We start from the raw sequence: 19,487 nt of genomic DNA, 5'->3' as shown, positions 1-19,487 counted from the left end.
AAAAGTCTCCAGTACTACAGACTTATATTTCCATAAAAATTTTAAACGTGAATTTATAATATAGACCATAAATATCTGCAAGAATATGAAGGAAATAAAATATGCGTAATAAGTTAATCACGACAACCTAAAATTATTATTTATCTGTAAAGAATTATTTCTTGTCAAGGCTAGTTTAATTAAGTCACATCAATTTTAGTTTGAGGTCTTCTAACATCATTATAAGTTCTTCTGGTGCTTGATTGCTAAGAAAAAATATCTAACAACGATATTTTTGTGGAGTCAAAATTTCCAATAATCTTACTAAACATAGCTTCATTATAAATATATAAATTATCGTACTGAGTATATTTACCAGTAAGACAGTACTTTCGATTTTCTCTTTTTTCCATTTTCATTTCTATTTTTTGATAATTTATAGATTCAAGAGTTTTATTTTCTATATATAATGAAAAAGTACATTCACAACAATCCACTTCCTTTGCATTAAAACTAATTCGATAATCACTCAATTCTAACGTGAAATCGATAATCCTATATCTTTCCATCGACCAAGTTGGCATTTAGATTGACTGCTTGTTTTTCCAGGTAATATTTTCGATCCATGTCCTTCTAACTTGCTATGTTCATAGCTTTTTACATTTCCTAATTGCAAATTGTAGTTAATGATGTAGTTATTCGGCATCAAATGCCTAAAAACTCTTTTCTCTATTACTGAAAAATACGAATAGGCCAACAACTCAAGTGAAATCCAATCATCTACGATTTCTGATGTTATCGCATCATTGTGATTTTTTATTAAAATATTTACCGGTAAAGGCATTAACGTGTTATACCTTTCAAAAAATCGCATCAAATCAGTCATAATAATAGATCTGTCTTGATCAAGTAAATCACTATTTATAAGAAAGTGGAATACATATGATTTGCATAAATTATTTTTCATCGCCTTATCATTTATTTTCAACACATTTTTTTCGTTTTTAATAAAGATATCTAGCATATTGGATAAAATTTCCACGAAGTTTTCTTTCTTTATGCTTTGAACTTCCAATTCTAGTGCATATTCATTCTCTTTTAGATAAACAGGGCTTTGTATTTTATTTTTAAATAAATCAAGAATTGTAGATATCAACACTTTACGCATGGAATTTATAAAATCTGTTTCTTCTAGAGAGAATGTATTTTCCCCCTGAATTTCACCTTCATTTACATCGCTATTCTGAACTATGTCACTTTCCTCCTGTTTATTGTCCATACTATATGTATCCTCCTGGCAAGCATGGATTGTTGCGGAAAAATGCATAAAATCTTCAGAACAACTTTTGGTCTGTAAGTTTATTAAATTTAAGATTTTGTTTATTTCATCTTTAGTTTGAAATATAAATTCCGATTTTTCTTCTTTCATATAAAATTCAAATAGCTGCATAGAAAAAATAAATTCTGGTATACTATCATTTTTATTGAGTAATATCGAAATTCCGTCAATATAATTGTATACAACTCTTTTTTCTTTCAAATCAGTGCTGCATAAAAAAAGACAAAACAAAAGTAATATTTCATATGTTTTCAAAGTTCCTGTTTGCATATCGAGTATTCAGTTTTTTTACGGAGACTTTACTGCTTATTTTATTGGTCTAAATCTAAAAATATATAAGCTGCATAATGATCTAAGTCATTTTTTCCATTTAAGGTTATTATATAGATTATACAAATCAGTATTTAACAAAAATATGACTAATATATTTCTTCTAGTTTGTTCTATTTTTGACATCACTGATAATAATAGTAAAATATAAAAAATGGACGTATTAAACAAAACATCATTTTATTTTATAAAATAAAATTATCATATTGTTAAAAAAATTACGAGAGTTTTTCTAGAACGTTTTGCTGTGAACATATTATTTTTCTAACAAACCATGATAATCAACATAATTATTTGAACAAAATATTAAACTAAAAAGTTAAAGTTTGGTTAAAAATGCATTTTGATTAAAAGTAATATTTAAAATGATTATTAATTTTCAGAATTATATGCTATTGGTCGATATATATTTTAAGATTTAATTTTTAAATAGACGAATCAGAACTTTCAGATTACTTATACGCATGGAAAATATATTCGTATAGAATAGGAAGTATTTTGCACGATAAAATTACTCAATCGTTATAATATATAAAATAAAAATACGTTTGTAGCTTATTTCTAAAAAAAAAATATATATCAAATCACAAAATTTTACGATTCTAAATTTATGATAGAATTACATTTATAATATATACTATTCAATGTATTCCCAGACTTCGCTAAACAATATTTTTTTTTATTGAATCTCTGAATATATTTTAAACATATAACGCTTAAGCTTTGGAATATAAAATGTAACTATTTTAAATGATTTTTGATTATTAAATTGATTTGTTGCATATTTTTGTGTTCTCATAGATGATTTTCCTATCCAATTTATTTTTTTTGTGTACGGTAATAGTTGTTTTATGCAATGTTTGGATTATTTATACAATGTATAATTCTTCCAATGATATTTTTGTAAGTTAAAAGCTTAACTTTTTTCAAAAGCTAGAAAGATACACAAACTACTTGAACCAAAATATTTATATCTTAAAAATCAAACATTTAAAATTTATTGTTTTAATTAAATTCTTATTATTATGAGAGATGTAGAGGGATCATAGTAAACAGAGTAAAATAATGATTGCTGTGAATGAAACTTTAACCAATAAAATTAAAAATTAGTTTTACGAAGAAGATAGTGAAAATATATTTTATGAAGAATTCATTTATTGATTTGAAAATACATATTTAGATTTAGATTATTTAACATGTATGAAAAATAAAAATCGAAAATACTTGTAAATAGCCAAAATTTGTTGCGTGCAAAAAAAAAATTAAAATGAATTAAAAATGAAAAATTTATACTGCATAAAAATATAAAAAAGCCCTATAGTATTTTATTGAATAAATAAAATAACGTCTGTAATTTCTGGATATATCATAAAGTGTGTGATGTTCAAGTATACAAATCACCAAGAAGATCAATCAAATTATTTTTTAATTTAATAAATATAGAATACCCGAGTTCTGTAAAACTATATTTATTTCATTAAAAGTTATATACTTTATTTTTTTTCAATGTGAAAATACATTCCTGTTAAGTCTGTTATGATTAGATACGGTTATTAATATCAAGTGAATCATATTTTATAACATCAACAGAAGAAGAAATTTTATAATTTCTTTTTTAATTTTTTTTTCGTGTTTCTCATATTTATTTTGAAGCAAGAAAAATAAAATAGATCGTATGTAAAAAAGCCAAAAATTAAAATTTAAGAGATATAATTTTGCATAAATAGAAGAACACACAATATCTAGCTTTTAATGTTGAATCTGAAAATAGAGAAACAAATACAGATGTATTTGTGCTAACATTGGCATGGTTTTATAATTCACCAAAATAGTTATTCAAGCTTCTACTACAAAATCTTTTTATAATAATCAATTTTTTAGCTTATTTTAAATAAAATAATCATGCCTTAGTAAAAAGTATATTGAAATCAATATATCTAAATTAGAAGATACAAAAAACTGTAAAAAGTAAAAGCGTTCTTAAAATTAAACTCATTAGAATGATTAGAAAATGGGGGCTAAGAAATATGATCTATTAGTAAATGAACAAGCCCTAATATATTCACGCGAAACCCAAAAAAATACCATAAAATATAACATACTATGGTGTGTTCACAGAAATACCATGTTTTGTGTATTAAAGATCCAGTCATACCGAGCTAAAGCACACGAAAAAGAATAAAAAATATTTAAACACCAGAATTTAATAGTATATTCTGAGAGTACACAATGATAAACATTGTAAAGATTATGGTACCAAAATAAAATTGATGAAGTCTGCCTACAAAGTGGTATAAAGTTTTGCTTTAAAAAAACAAAGCTAAAAACAAATTATTACGAAAAATAAAATAATTGAAATAATATAATAATATTAAAATCAGTATGTTGTCCATAAAATGATCATTTTAATCAAATTGACGATGCTAAAAATTTTTTGGAATCCAAAATCGCTGGGATAGAATAGTAAAGATAAATAAAAATTTTAAGTTTATAATGACACATTCGGTTTACATATATAAAGCATACGATTAAAAGATCCCAGCCGTCTGGTTTAAATCTTACATAGTTTCATCGATTTGAATAAAGATTCACAATATTTTATGATCAAATAATCATGTTTATCATTTTATATGCACTTATAATTGCAATAAAAGATTGATTTATTAACTATATTATTCGTGTAACATTTTTAAGGTGCATGAATTACATTTATATTTTTTTAAATTCAAATAATACTATTTTTGCTATCGAAAGTACTAAATTGGTTTTTTAAAAACTTTCCACTATAATGTGATGTTAATAGGAATTCAGAAACTCTAATTTTCGGTGAATTTTAGAGCGTAAAAGTTCTAGAATAGTATTTAGTTGGGCACCAGTTCTTACATGTATAGTTTTCGATTTTTTTTTGTTTAAACAAAAAAGCCTTTTTATATATCTTGCCATTTTCCCACCACAATCTCCAGTTTTTATGAAAGTTTTATCGCAAAAATAAAGTATATAACGTTTATCAAATTTCATGTTTCTTTTAAAAAAACTATGATGAATGTCGGTATTATGAATATTCAAATAACAAATGTCTATTTCTACTACATTTTCATAAATTTCGCTTACATCGACAATTATTACACCCCCGTTCAAGCATAAAATATAACTTACAGATCTCATTAGTGTGCATTTTTCGTTCTCTTTCACATGATGAACGGTTCGACATGAAATTCCAGTATCTTCAATATCATCAAATGTAAATAGTTTATATTTGATTGTTTTCGAAAAAACACTGCTACCATCATCAGAAAACCTAATAAAGGAATATTTTGTCTCTATTTTTTCACGAAAAATTATATGTTGCAATACTGAATTATCTACACAATTCCGTAAAAATTTGACTTTAATACCATATAGTAGTAATATCTGTAAATTAGATGTATCAACAAAGTCTATTTCATCTAAAAATTTCTTTAAATGATCATAAAATTTAATTCTGCATCTTCTATAGAAGAGTAAATCAATCAGAAGAATAAAACTGTAACAATCATTATTCTCTATGTGTTTATCTTTGATAGCATGAGCCTTACGTATGTTTTGTACATAAAAATCAATCAGAATGCTTCTAATACATGTGTTATATGTATATTGCGTTTTAATAAAATGATTTTTATCTGTTTTAAACATATTTTGCTTGTTCTGTAGATCTTTAGTTCCTTTCTCTATACAGTTTAGTATTTCATTTGCAATAAAACGGTTTCTAGCCCACCTTTCATCCCTTTCACAAATATCTTTTATCGACTTTGTATATCTCTCTTTGATTTTTTTATTCGTGTTAGCTATTTTAAAACGATTTTTTTGAAAATTCGATGTAGATGCACAGTCTGTAGCATAATTTCGTATTGCTAGCTTTATAATAATATACTCTTCCTTTTCTCCCACATGAAACTGTTTCAATCGCTCTATTTCTTTTATAACAATGTCTAGTTCCTCTTCTGATCTTTTATTAGTCTTTCCATGTTTTTCATTTATTCGAAATTTTAAAAGTAAATCAAAAATACACACCTCATTATATACCGCATTCTTTGTAAGATCTTTCTCTATATTTTCAATAAATTCATCAATGATATAATGTAGAGTTGAAAAGGTAGTAAAAATGACAGAAAATAAGGTGAAAATCATGTTTAAATGGGTAAATTGATTTTCTTACTTGTGCATTTCTAAACGAATCAACATTGTGATGTTTAAATGTTTTAATTTAGTCGTAATATAAGAAAATCTTTAAATACTAACAGAACAAAATCTAATGTTATAATATATAGCATAAACTAACGAGTAAGAATATAATTCAAATTTTGTTACAAAATATTAATGTAAAATCTAAACATCATATAAGTACATTTTGTAAATTTAAGCCAAAATATATATATATAAATATTTGAGAATAATGGAACTAAATGATTTACCTTAAAAATATCATGTGTTATAAAAAAAAAATAGAAATTAAAAATATTTAATGATGAAGATGGTTAAGTAAAATATTTGACCTATAATTTTTTATTTAAAAGATTAGATATCTATAATCTTGAAACAAGTAATTCTTAATTATCAAACAGGTAATTGATGCCTTCCAGATGCAAGATAAACAGTAACACTGGCTTTTCATCAAGCAGTAGAAGAAAATACAACTTTAAATATACACTTGATTGTGGAGCAGTAAAAATTTGACATGATTCCTGAACACACCAGCAAAAAAACAAAGCCGTAATTGGTACGATCGAGATGTTTTTCAAAGCGATGTGACGATTATCGTGGTCAAATAAAAAATGAAAATCCAATTTTTCAGCATTAATAATTTTTTTTTAAATGTATTGAGCATAAAAGAATTTGTATGATTTACACATGTATTTATTTTTACAAAAATAATGACAAATATTACGTTATCATTAAATTTTTAGTTTAAACAAAGTTCGCCAAGCCAAATGAAATTATTCCCGTGTTATTTATATTGGATTCAAAGAGCTCAAATTTATTTAATAAACATAAATTTTATGCATAAATTTGCCATATAACTGCATTAGATGCTACCCTACTCAAGAAGTATTATTAATTTGATGACCATTTTAGATTTAACATATATCACATATGTACTTGGAAATACTGTAATTACAGATGTAAGTGAGTTATTTAATATATTTATACATTAAATGTTTGGAAAATAATATTAAAATCGTATATATAAATTTTGTAACACTGAAGATGAAAAATCCATCACCCAGATTTCAGATTCATTTTTATTACTTTAATACCTAGTTCGATACAAATAAAGAAAATTATTTGTGTTTAGTACAAGAATAAAAATATTTTTTGACGTAAAAAGGATAATATATTAAAATAAATAATCGAGTAATAATATGGAGACTAATTTATCCAGTAAATATTGGAAATTAGATAAAATAAATTATTACAATAAAAATATATTAATCGTAAAATCTAACAATTAAATTATAAAAATACGTTCATCAATTTCTGAAATGATATGTAAAAAACAAATTTATTTTTTTGAATTCGCAAAGATTTCTTACATTAATAAAAAAATCTTAAAAGATGTAAAATATATTATTAATTAAAAAAAGTAACAAGACATCACATTTTATCAACAAAATTGAGTAAATTTTCCATATTTTATCAAAAAAAGCATTTCCACATAAACTATACATTCAATAGAATATATATTCAATTTAAAATATTATAAATTTGTTTCTAACATAATATAAAAAGGCATACATTTTTGCTTTAATTTTAATGGTCATGGATATCAGAATTTAAGCATTAGTTTAGCGTTTATCAATTTTTTTAATCATATAATTGCTTTGTTCCTAATAAAAAATACAAAAAGAATAATAGAAAATGTTAAACCCCGCAAATTATTACCAAGTAGCTTAAGAATTATGTTTGTAAAACAAACATACTAAGGTGTCTTCACTTTATTTTAAGGTCAAATATGCAAGATAAAACCTTGATTTATATTTATGTTCTAAATAAAACAGATACACACACATTTTTTTTATAATTATAAATTAAAAATTTAACATTAGATGAAATAGATCGTTATTAAAAAATTCTTGTCTTTAAAATTTTTTATATTACACACAAATTTTGAGTAAGCATATACAATAAAAATGTAGGTGCATTTTTACATCATTTATGTGTCAATTTAGTCTATAATTTAATTATTATTTTTTTAAATAGATGATTTAAAAAAAATCATAAAAGATGAATTTGAACATCATAGAATGAAAGAAAACCAGAATAAATGTTCTGCATCAATGTGTTTAGTATTTATTAGAATAATTTTTCTGATAATGGGTTGAAGTCATGTTTTAAAATATATTAAAATTTGTGATAGACCGAAATAACACAGTGTCTATAGTATATATAATAATAATTCGAATTATATTAAAAGGTTTAATTTTATAGGAAACTGGGATTAAATAAAAAATTTTAGGCATATCTGCAGTATTAGCATAACGAATTTCATTATATTTACAGTTAATTTTCTTTCAGACATTTGATTCAAAAAGAACCCTTAAATTTTTAAAAGTAGTAAAAGTCAGGTTTTTTAAGATAATATTCTGCTTTTTTATTAAAAAAAGTCAATTAAACATATATCGATAATCTAATATGCAGTGCAGAAAGATTCAAAGTAATCCATCAATAGAGCTCAAAATATGTTTTAATCGTTCATAAAGCCGTCGTTTTAGAATTTTAAATTTTTTACCCAAAACATCTATTTTTAAATTAATGATTAAAATAGTACTTTATATTTTTTGCAAAATTCATGTGATTGTATCTACAATTTATTAACCGCATGCTAGGTATTTCTTTGATGACTTCACTATAAAGATAAAATATTTTATTGCAAAATTACATAGAAATCATTTTTTATGTAATGAATGGAAAAAAAATCTTTTATTTTATATTTAATCATGCTATAACAACAGCTATTTCAAATGATAATGAATTTTCTAAAAAAATTTTTTTTTTTAATTTTAACATGTTAAATATTGCAAAAATGTGAATGAGTGACAGATAACTGATTAATTAAAAAAATTTATGGTATCATTTTTAAACTTTCTGATGCAATAGCAAATTAGATTTTATAAGTTTAAATGACAACAAGATATTTTATAAAGCCATAGAAAAAAAAATTTAACGGAAATTAAAAATTTGTTGATAATTGCGGGATTATATCAAATTGAAATTTATTTTTTTACAATCTAACCTTTATACCTATAAATACCAAAAGACAAAAAGTTTCATGTTATTTTGATCCAATTAAATCAAACAAAATATTATAAAACTATCTAATAACGACAATTATATATAATATTGCTCTTAATTTACCGATAATGTAAAAAAGTACACACATAGCTAAAATTTATGCAAAAAGTTGTTGACCATGATTTTTTTGAATATTTCTCGAAATTTAGAGGGTGGGTAATTGTTTTTTCCTATGTATAGCAATGTTACAATAATTTAAATTCGTAATTAAACTTCATTTATATCCAATAAATTCCAAATATGAGATCACTATGTGTAAATTATAATATTGAATCATCTAAAATCCGTTTGTTGTGATTCAGATAAAAACCATCTTTTTTATATAGAAAACCGCATCTGAATTTTACTATTTGATATAAAAATTCAAATGGTGTTTAATTTTTAGGTGTTAAATATACCAATCAATATTTAATTTTTTTCATTTTTCTGTTAAACGAACAATATATAAATTTAACGCATAAAATTATAATTTCAGGAATCTTGCAATAAAACAGATCAATTAAATTATTTATTGTGTCAAAGTAAAAAGCTGCTAAAAAATATAAAAAACGAACCCGTAATAGTAAGTTTTTTCTTTTATTAGATAATTAATATCCGAAAAGCTAGTATAACTATCAAATTTATAAATTATCAAAAAAAATATTTTATGATTATGTGACTACAAAACAACCAATTCAAAAAGTAAAGATATAATGATAATCTAAAAATCATATTTAAAAATTAATGGTAAATAAATCATTAAATATCCATTTTTTTCATAAATTTATTTTAATAAACACTTAAATTGATAATTAAAATTATAAAGAGCTTAAAAATGTTTTTTTTATCATAAAAAAATTTCGAGATTCTATATTTTTGCTATATTTATAAGATATAAATAGTTTTTATTGCAACTATTTGAAATATATTCTAAAAATAAATCTTATAAGATATATATTATTGGCCCAGATATAACTATTTTGTGGCATGGAAATGGTTTTTTACAGCCATTTTTGCTTGCAAAAACAAATTTAATTAAATTTTCATACATTCAACGCTTAAAAGTAACCGATAAAAAATGCATAAAAATTTATTAACAATGTATTTAATTTTGTTTATGTCATAAACTGTATCTTTAGAGAATTGAAAGGCCATTAAAAAGGAAATAAACTAAAAAAATATTGTAAATCCGAAATCATTTCTTTTTGCATTTTATGTTTAAACGTATCATTAAACCGAAAAAATTTATTGATGAGATTTTTTGAAATATATTCCAATAATTGAAGGGTACGTTCGTTTATAAGTGACTTCAAGTTTAATATAATGCATAATTCTAAATTTGTATATGAAAAATATTAAAAATATTTGTAAATATCATACCTTATGCATTTTTCATGAAGAACAAAAAATTTTAAATCAGAGCATATTTAAATTTGTGCTTGATATCATTTAAAAATGCCTAGCTCATATTAAATATATTTCCATAGTTTAAATCTGCTTTGATTGGGTAATACTGGTTCCTGCAAATGCAAAATGGCAGTAGAAAGTATGCTGTATATAATAAAGAACTATTTTTATTTTATAATGTTTACCCTGATAAAACCGTAGTTTTGAATCCCCATTTACGTAGTGATGAGAACTTCTTGCTTGCTAAAATACTTTCACATGATATAAGATGTAAAATACCCAAACACTCAATAATAAGTTATCATTTTTTAAATTCTGTAATTATGATATATAAACCCAATTGTAGTTCAATGCTTTTTTTTAAAAACATAAATCGCACATCTAAGATAATTTGTTTTATAAGTTACTATAATCTAGAATTTGCTTGTTTAACACACACTTAAAAATATAATACGCAAATTATATGTGAAATATAAGTCAAGTTTGACATTGGGTTTAATTATATAGGTTTTAAACGTACATAAATACATTAATTGAAGACAATTCACGTTCTAATTTGTTATTTACAAAGAAAGGATAAGACGGACATGACAAATAAAAAAAAAACAGCTCGATTTGTACAATTATATATTCAAAAAACAAATCTATCATTTTGTAATAAAAAAAAGATCTTAAAGCGTATACACACACTTAAATATTACCAATCGAGCATTTAAATTAGTAAAAAAAGTCAAATGCATCTTAAAATATTTGCGAATTTTTTATTTTTATTTATGAAGTATGTAAGCTAGTTATCTTGCTGATTATAAATATAAAGATCTATCGTTCTTTATGTAATTTAATTTACCGATTATTTTTTTTTTCATTAGGATTTTTTATCGGTATATTTTGCTATTGTATTTACAAATTTTAGATTCTAAAAAAGCGTGATATATTATTCATTTACACATCATATCTATACTATTCACTATATCCTCTGCTCTTGAACTCTCTACGAATCCTATTCTTCTTAAAAAATCTATTCATATAAGACGTAAACCTAATACTATTGATTATAAAAGTGCCACGATTCGGTTTGTAAATTTGGATATTTTAGAAACCTTTAGTTTTAGCGAAAAATCGTATACTTGTATTACTTTACATTTTTTCAAAGATGAGATACATGACAAGATTAAATCTTAAAAAACAGCCATTATATTTTAAAAAATGACATTCATATATTATGATAAATTTGAATAAAACATGTGAATTCAAAAAAGTGGGTGCATATAATATATATAAAACGTATACAAATAATTTTTAAATGATAAATGATCAAACTATGGTTATAATGTCTGGATATCAAATTTTTGATGATACTATAACAAATTTTAATTTATTGAGATCAACACATTATAAGTTTTAAAAATTTATGTTGCATATTATAATAGTAATATATTTTTTGAACAAAAAAAAAGAAAAAATAAATTTTAAACAATTATCCGTCAGTGCATTTGCATTTTAAACATTTATTCTATTGTATATCACACGATTTAATAATGAAAATTCGCAAATATAAATCCAAAAATATCATAAAAAACATTTTTAGACATTAAAACACAAGATTATATGTTATTTGCATTGTTTTCTTTATTATAATCACCTTCATGTTGCACAATTATAAAAAATTATCTTAAAAAAAAATTACTTTGAAAAGTTATATGGAGAAAAATTTCCATCCAAATATTTCATAAAACTTAGTATACTGAATTTATCTATATTTTTTTTTGCTTTATCGAATATATTTATGGTATAATTCGTATGAAGACTATTCATTTCTTCATGTATAGCTTATGATTTCTCGATAGAACAGATTTGACCGTTTCCTATTTTTTTAACTCATTATGTTCTATAAATTGCCCTTGAATATGGCCACTTCTTATAAAACCTCGAATTTATAATTGATTTTTAATAATATTACTTGAGCATACGTTTCTGCAGAAGTCTGCATCCTTAACACCCTAACATAAAACTTATTGTTGGTTTTCTGTCTAGTATGTAGAAGGAAAAAATCCAACTAAAGATTTTACAAAGCCATAGCCTCTTATAACAAAAAAAAGATATTTATGATATTTGACCATTTTTTGATTTTATTTTAAAAAGAGTTTATCTCCATTTTATATTGTTAAATTAATTTTGTATATTATAAGAGAAATATTATAACTTTTACAGAATTAACATCATACCTTTGTATAAAAACATATAAAAGCATATAAAGGTCTACCGATGATACTTAATTTATTTTTGTAAAAGCATATAGTACATCTTAAATTACATGTAAAAGCGTCTATTACATATGATTTCGGCCCCTTCTACCAGCAAGAAAAAAGCACGCACAGAAATTGTTCTGGTCGACTTTATGTTGAATAAAATCGCTTTAAGATATTTATCAACCAGATTTGATATACGTTAGATTGCATATGATGCCGTGTTAATAGTTTTTTTTTGAGCATCATAATTTGTGATCGATATATGCAAGTAGTTTTTATAAAAAAATAGCCTTAAGAGAATGTTTCTATTGATATGATAATAAAAATAAGGCTTATAATATTTTTTGAATGCTTTTAAAGCCGAAGCTTTTATTTAGGAATAACATTTGTAAACATTGCGTCAAAACAGTAAGAAATTCTCTTTTAACACGATGATAAATGCTACTAGTAAAACTAAATGTTTTGTAAATATAAATTATTTTGGTTGAATGTATTTAGATAATTTTGCTTTGATCAAGCAACCTTTAAACCAGAATTTTGTTCCCATGCTTATTGTTTAATCGCGAATATGAATAAATCTGAGGTATTTTACGTACAAAAAAATTCACATATGAGATATAAGATATAAATTCTAAATTGCTGCGATATAAAAACATACATCATTTCGTCTTTTATGATAAAAAATAAGATTTGAAAAAAGATTTATTGGGTAAAGAAAACTCTGATGGGGTTTCGATAATTTATCAAAGCTAAAATTATATGAATTTTGTGGTTTTAGTGTATTAAAAAACACTAAAGTCCACATAAATTTCGCCTTTTAATGAAGCTTTGATGCATTAATAGAACTTAATGTTTAAATCATATATTTTCTCATATGAAGTTATGCAGAAATTGTTCGTAAACATATTTTTTTACACAAAAAGCCCTAGAAATACATATGGGTAAATTTTAATTTTCCATAAAATAAAATGGTTTGTTAGCACAACTAATTTATGATGTAAACATGACCGCATCATCATTTCGCACCCTATGTTAAAGTATACAATTCAAATTTAGACATATATAGATATAATGAATTTATTTATTTTAGGCCTAAATTATTCGTGTGAATTCTAGTTCTTGTTCTCAAGCATAATTTGCTTGATTTTTTGTGCGCACAGTGTCTTAATACTTTCGGCTATTTTTTACTTCCTGAAATCTTCTTAAACACCTCTCCTCCGTTTGAGACTTATTAATATAATCGTTTTCTCAAACTCAAGTTTTAATATATGCCACAATCTGGTTATTTACCTCGAGTTCATAAAATTGACTTTGTATTATTGTTATACGACACTGACATAATTTTTAACATATGTAATAATTTCCGTTATACACCAGTAAATTAAGGATCTTCTGATGATAGCAGTGAATACTTTCTCAATTTTATGTTTTCAACAATGTTTATTACAAAGATATAACAATTAAAATGCAATTATAAAAAGATTTTCTTTTTTCATTATAGATATTTTAAAAATAAACTTAATCTTTCGAGCAACAAGATCGGTGGAGGCCTTTTTGCTACTAATATTGATATATTGAGAATGATACATATTTTAAATAATAATACCATCGATTATTTCTCGATCACACTGTTTTAATTCTGAAATTGTTTCGTCTATATATTTTGAATTTCCAAAGGATAAGCATGATCTTATATTTATTCCCAAAACAAAATTTGAAATATAATGTCTTTATAGAGTAAAAATATTTTTCTACTGGTTAAAAAGATTTTACACATCGTTATATGATTTTTATTGATATATTATTTTCTTCCATCATTTGACTGAAATGTAAGAAATTACTTAAAAATTTATAGGTTTTGTGTTTTTTGCTCAGTGCAATTATTTCCAAACCAATATCTTCATTTCAAAATACCTATACTGAATTTTTTAAAATGGGATTAGATAACAAAATGGCTGTATAAGTATATCAAATGTGTTTTTCTAACAAATAACACAATTTTTAGATTTAAGAGTTTTTTATAAATATTAATTTTGATTAGCATAGTTGTTAAAACTTTATTGTATTTTGTAAGCATGTTTTTTCTGGATAAAAAGTGCTTTAGTGGGTTTTCGATATATGGAAAACTTTATGATATATTTTACAATAAAAAAGTAAGTAAATGACAATTCAGTATTGATTATTTTTTTATACATTGGAAAAGTCATGATTTCATACGCATTAAAATTGAATAATACAAATTAAATCATGTTTTACGTTCAATATCTTTTTTTCAATCAAAAATTATGAAATAGAATCTTTTTTATTCTCTAGATATCAGAATATGATAATATAGGATATTTTCAGGATATTTAATATAGGATATTTTCAGGATATTTTTAGGCTATTATATACAAATAACATGTTTCCTATTTTTTTGATTAAAAAGCAATAAAAAATAATTATAAATAAAAATAGAACTTGAGAAGAATATTATTAATGATTTATTCATACATTAAATAGTATATTTTGAGCACTGCGTAAAACAGCAACAAAATCTTCTGCATAACATTTAAAGTAAGATTGTCAATATCAATATAAAAAATACAAAAACCATCCATAAATATTTTTTATTTACCTTTAAAAAAGTTAAAAAGGTAAACGGCATTATTATTTTCTGTAACCATACAGAGAATGTCATATTTTTTACTTGTGCCCTTTTTTTCTTTCATTAATACAAAAGGCGCTGCTGTAAATAGATTTAAGTCCATTTATAAATAATTTTTAGTGTTTAATGTATATTGAAATATGTTTATGTATCTTTTACTGTTATATTTTTGAAAATCTCTCGTTTTATTATTTGTTAAAGGTTGTGGCATTGTTTTTTTTGGAATCGCTTGATAAAATTTTTATTGATATACTTTGAGAGTTCATGATAATATTATAAGGCAAGATTTTTATTGCTTGAATTTAATTATGCGGAATCCTTTAGAAAAATGTTTTTATCATCTTGAATTACAAATTTGCCTTTTTTTTCGCATACCCTAATGATTATTCAACCACATCATATTGTATAATTTAAGTTAAGTTTTAATGAACATTGCACTTAGCATATTATAAAAAAATTATTACGTAATATTCTACAATTTGAAGTTCCATAGACTTCACCTTTTCTAACAGAAATGAAGGAATATTAAAACCCATTTAACAATCTTCAAAATACCCTTCTGACTGAAACAAGGCGAAAGATATTCAATATAGCTCTAAAAATGATTTAATAAAAAAAAATAAATATTCAGATCGCATCTCTGTACTTTCGAACTAAACCAAATAAAAAAAATCAATAAAAGTGTTAGATTATTTTTTTCCATATAGACTAGTGCCAAAGCTAAATACTATTTTAACCAATTTTGATTAGCATATGCTTATTTTAAACGCGTATTTTTATTATTTACCCCGTAAGATAATTAAATCAGCTATTATTGTCTTTTAAACCCTTTCATCATAGATTTCATTATATAAACATTTGTATATTTTGAAATATAATTGATTTTTTTAAGCTTAGAACTCTACAAATCAAATATTGTTTAACAATAGTTTTAATTACAGATTCATGTCTTTATTCGCTTGTGTGTCAAAAAAATCCATGCAATAAAAGAACTTAAGATACAAGCACAGAGAGATACAGCAAGTCTATTGATAAAACGTTAAAATAAAGTCGGATCTTCGAAATTATCATATTCTTTTAGAAACAGGCGCGAAGGATGAAAATCACAATAATAACCTCGTATTCTTCTGTATTTATTTTACAGATTTCGGATATGCTACATTGGCATTATAATACCACAGAATATTTCGAGTTTAAAAATTTTTTCTGCTGATCATGATTTTTAATGACGTCTCTTAATTTTTTTGGAGGTCATTAATGGTCACATATAATAATTCACATATATTTCAAGTATATTTTCAGCTTATTTATAGTATAAAAATCCGTATTTAATGTTTAAGTGATCCATGAATATTATATTTCACATGACTGTTTAATCTATTATTTAGGTATATTTTCGATATAATTTTGTAGTTATCTATGCGTAGTAGTCTATTATATCCATTTTGCAATCACCCCCCAAATCTTTCTCTTTTTAATTCATAAATTACATTCTAAGTAATTTGAAACCGATATGAATTGTTACGTGCGAAATTAATTTAAAATATTTATAATTTAACTAATTTAAAATTATATAGATACAATATATTGATTTTTATATGCTAAATTTATATTTAATATTTTTGTTTTTGATCTCTTGCACAACTTGGTTGATTCGCTAACGCGCACAGCGTATCTACACTTACAGTTGTTTCTCCCCTCGAAAGTCTTCTTCAATTCCTCTCCTCGTTTTGAGACCTATTAATTCAAGGGTTTTTCTCGATCCCAAGGTTATATGTAGATATATTATATATTAAATAGAATTAGAATGTTTATTTGCGTCTAATATTGCAATTGAGTGCATCAAAATACCATAAGTCGTATATTGAGGAATAGGAATGCCAAATGAAGCAGAAGTTTACGCAAAAACAACAAGATCAGAGTTAAAACTAGCACTATTAAGTATTGAGAGAAGAAGATGCATAAAGGAAGATGTTAAGGATAATGACCTGGATTGAAGTATCAGCTAAATCTTTTTATTGAGAAAATACAAGTTTTTCTTATACATTTTTAATAAGCTGAATATCAAATGCCCCAATACATAATAAATTTAATGAGTTTATTGTAAGACCATTAACAGAGTGAAATATTATTTTAGCAGCGCACAAACATATCTCGTAATTGACGAATAGATTCATTTTGTATAGGATCTATATTTATCATCGAGGTATAAGTTTTATTTACCATCTCATTCTCAGTAACATATATGTATACTTGCCAAATAAATTAAATTTTATTTATGGATTTATTAAAATATTATGATTAATTTTTTTTAAGCTTAACTTTACCGATTTCGCGTTGAAAAACACATATTCTATTTTTTAGCCTCTTTCAATACCAAATATTCAAAGTTTTATTAAGAATCCAAAGTTTGATTATATGCATCGATTTGGCTTGTAACATATACACAAAACGATAGTAACCGTTTTAAAATAACAAACAATTCTTATTTTTTTAAATCAGCTCTAAAAAACCCGCTCAATATTAGATACATGCAGCTTTTTTAAGGCTATATATATAGTAGTCATTAAATTGATTGTTTTCTAGCAAATTTTGTCTGATTTCTCGTGAGAACAGTATATATAATTTCGGCTATCTTCACCTTTATAATCCTTTTCAAGACTTATCTTCTTTCTGATAATATTATCATAGAATCTGTCATAAAATCAAGGTTTGTACATATGCCTCGAATTGGTTCGTTACAATGAATTTCTCCAAGTTGATTTTTCTATACTTTACCGCATCTGTCTTAGTAAACAATAAAAACCTAATATTTATAAAAAAATAATGATTGATTCATATACTCGTAAATTATCTATATTTATTTCGGCTATCTTTTTTCTAATTATAGAAAAAGCATGCAAATTTAGATATGATATATATCATTTACTAATATTAAGGGGCATCTATATGTTTGCAACAACTAAATGGCTAATGATTATATGTAGATTGTCTAATCTATATTATACATAATATTTTTCCTGGTCTAAATTTGTAATTGTTCTGACAATACATGTTATGCTATTTTAATTTATTTAGAAATTTTAAAAAATTTTGTCATTCAACTGCAGTTCATCCGGTTCATGCAATTTTAAAACATATATTATCTTGAAGAAAGTTCTTTTGCATTATATTTATAGTATAATATGAGTCGTGTGCAATATAAAGTTATGTTTCCTATGCATATTTCAGTTACTAATTAAATGTTAAAATACCCATAATTCACTAAAATTCTTATTTATTGCAGACATTATATTATCTTAAAATCCATAAGTTTTATGTTATTGGAAGCATTTAGATCATTTTTGTCTTGATGGGATTATTTTTTATATCAAATTTATTCTGATAATGAAAAAAACACGTAAAACTAGCATATCTTAATTTTGATAAATAATACCATTCATCATGTAGAATTAATTCATAAAACAAATGAAACGAATCAAAGATAGCCAAATTACGTTTTAATAATTATATGTTGAATCAATTTTTTTTTATAATTAAAGTTTAATTTTACATTATACATGTTTATTTGCTTTTTTGAACTATAAACAGTTTTTAAAAGTAACTTATATACATTTAAATATAAAAAATTTGCATATTTTTGTTCGTATTTTAAAATTTACATATTTTTCTATTGAAGTGCTAGATGTAAATAAAATATATACAATGCATTTATTTTTATGTATTATTTCTAACCATATCGGCGATAAACTATTTATATATTTTGTAGCAAAAAATATCCAGAATTCAAATTTTCAGCATTAACAATATAATCAATAACATAAAGTAAATATGTTTTATAACATCCAATGTAATGTAGTATCTTATAATATAAAGGGTTCAAAAATACGTTGATGAGAGTGTTTAAAACTTTAAAACTGCACGTCAGACTATATGTTGATAGAACTAAGCTTGTGAGATTTAATAGCCTGTAGTTTCATAGCCTATATAAACCAACAAAAAGTAGAGTTAACTGTTGATTGCAAAAATAACACATATTTATGTTTTTAGTGTAATCTATAATAACTTTATTTAAACTTTTATACACTAAAAAATAATTCAAAAGTTCGTGAAAAAAAACTTCTTGCGTTTGAAATAGAAGACATATGTGATATTCTGCATTTTCCAAGTACATTAGCATCTGCCGTTCCTTATTATTACGAGTTTTGAATTTCAACATTGTATAAAA

This window comes from Rhyacophila brunnea, unplaced genomic scaffold, assembly GCF_057557595.1.
Source record: "Rhyacophila brunnea isolate RB1 unplaced genomic scaffold, BYU_Rbru_1.0 scaffold_43, whole genome shotgun sequence".
NCBI lineage: Eukaryota > Metazoa > Arthropoda > Insecta > Trichoptera > Rhyacophilidae > Rhyacophila > Rhyacophila brunnea.
This window is presented reverse-complemented; position numbering follows the sequence as displayed.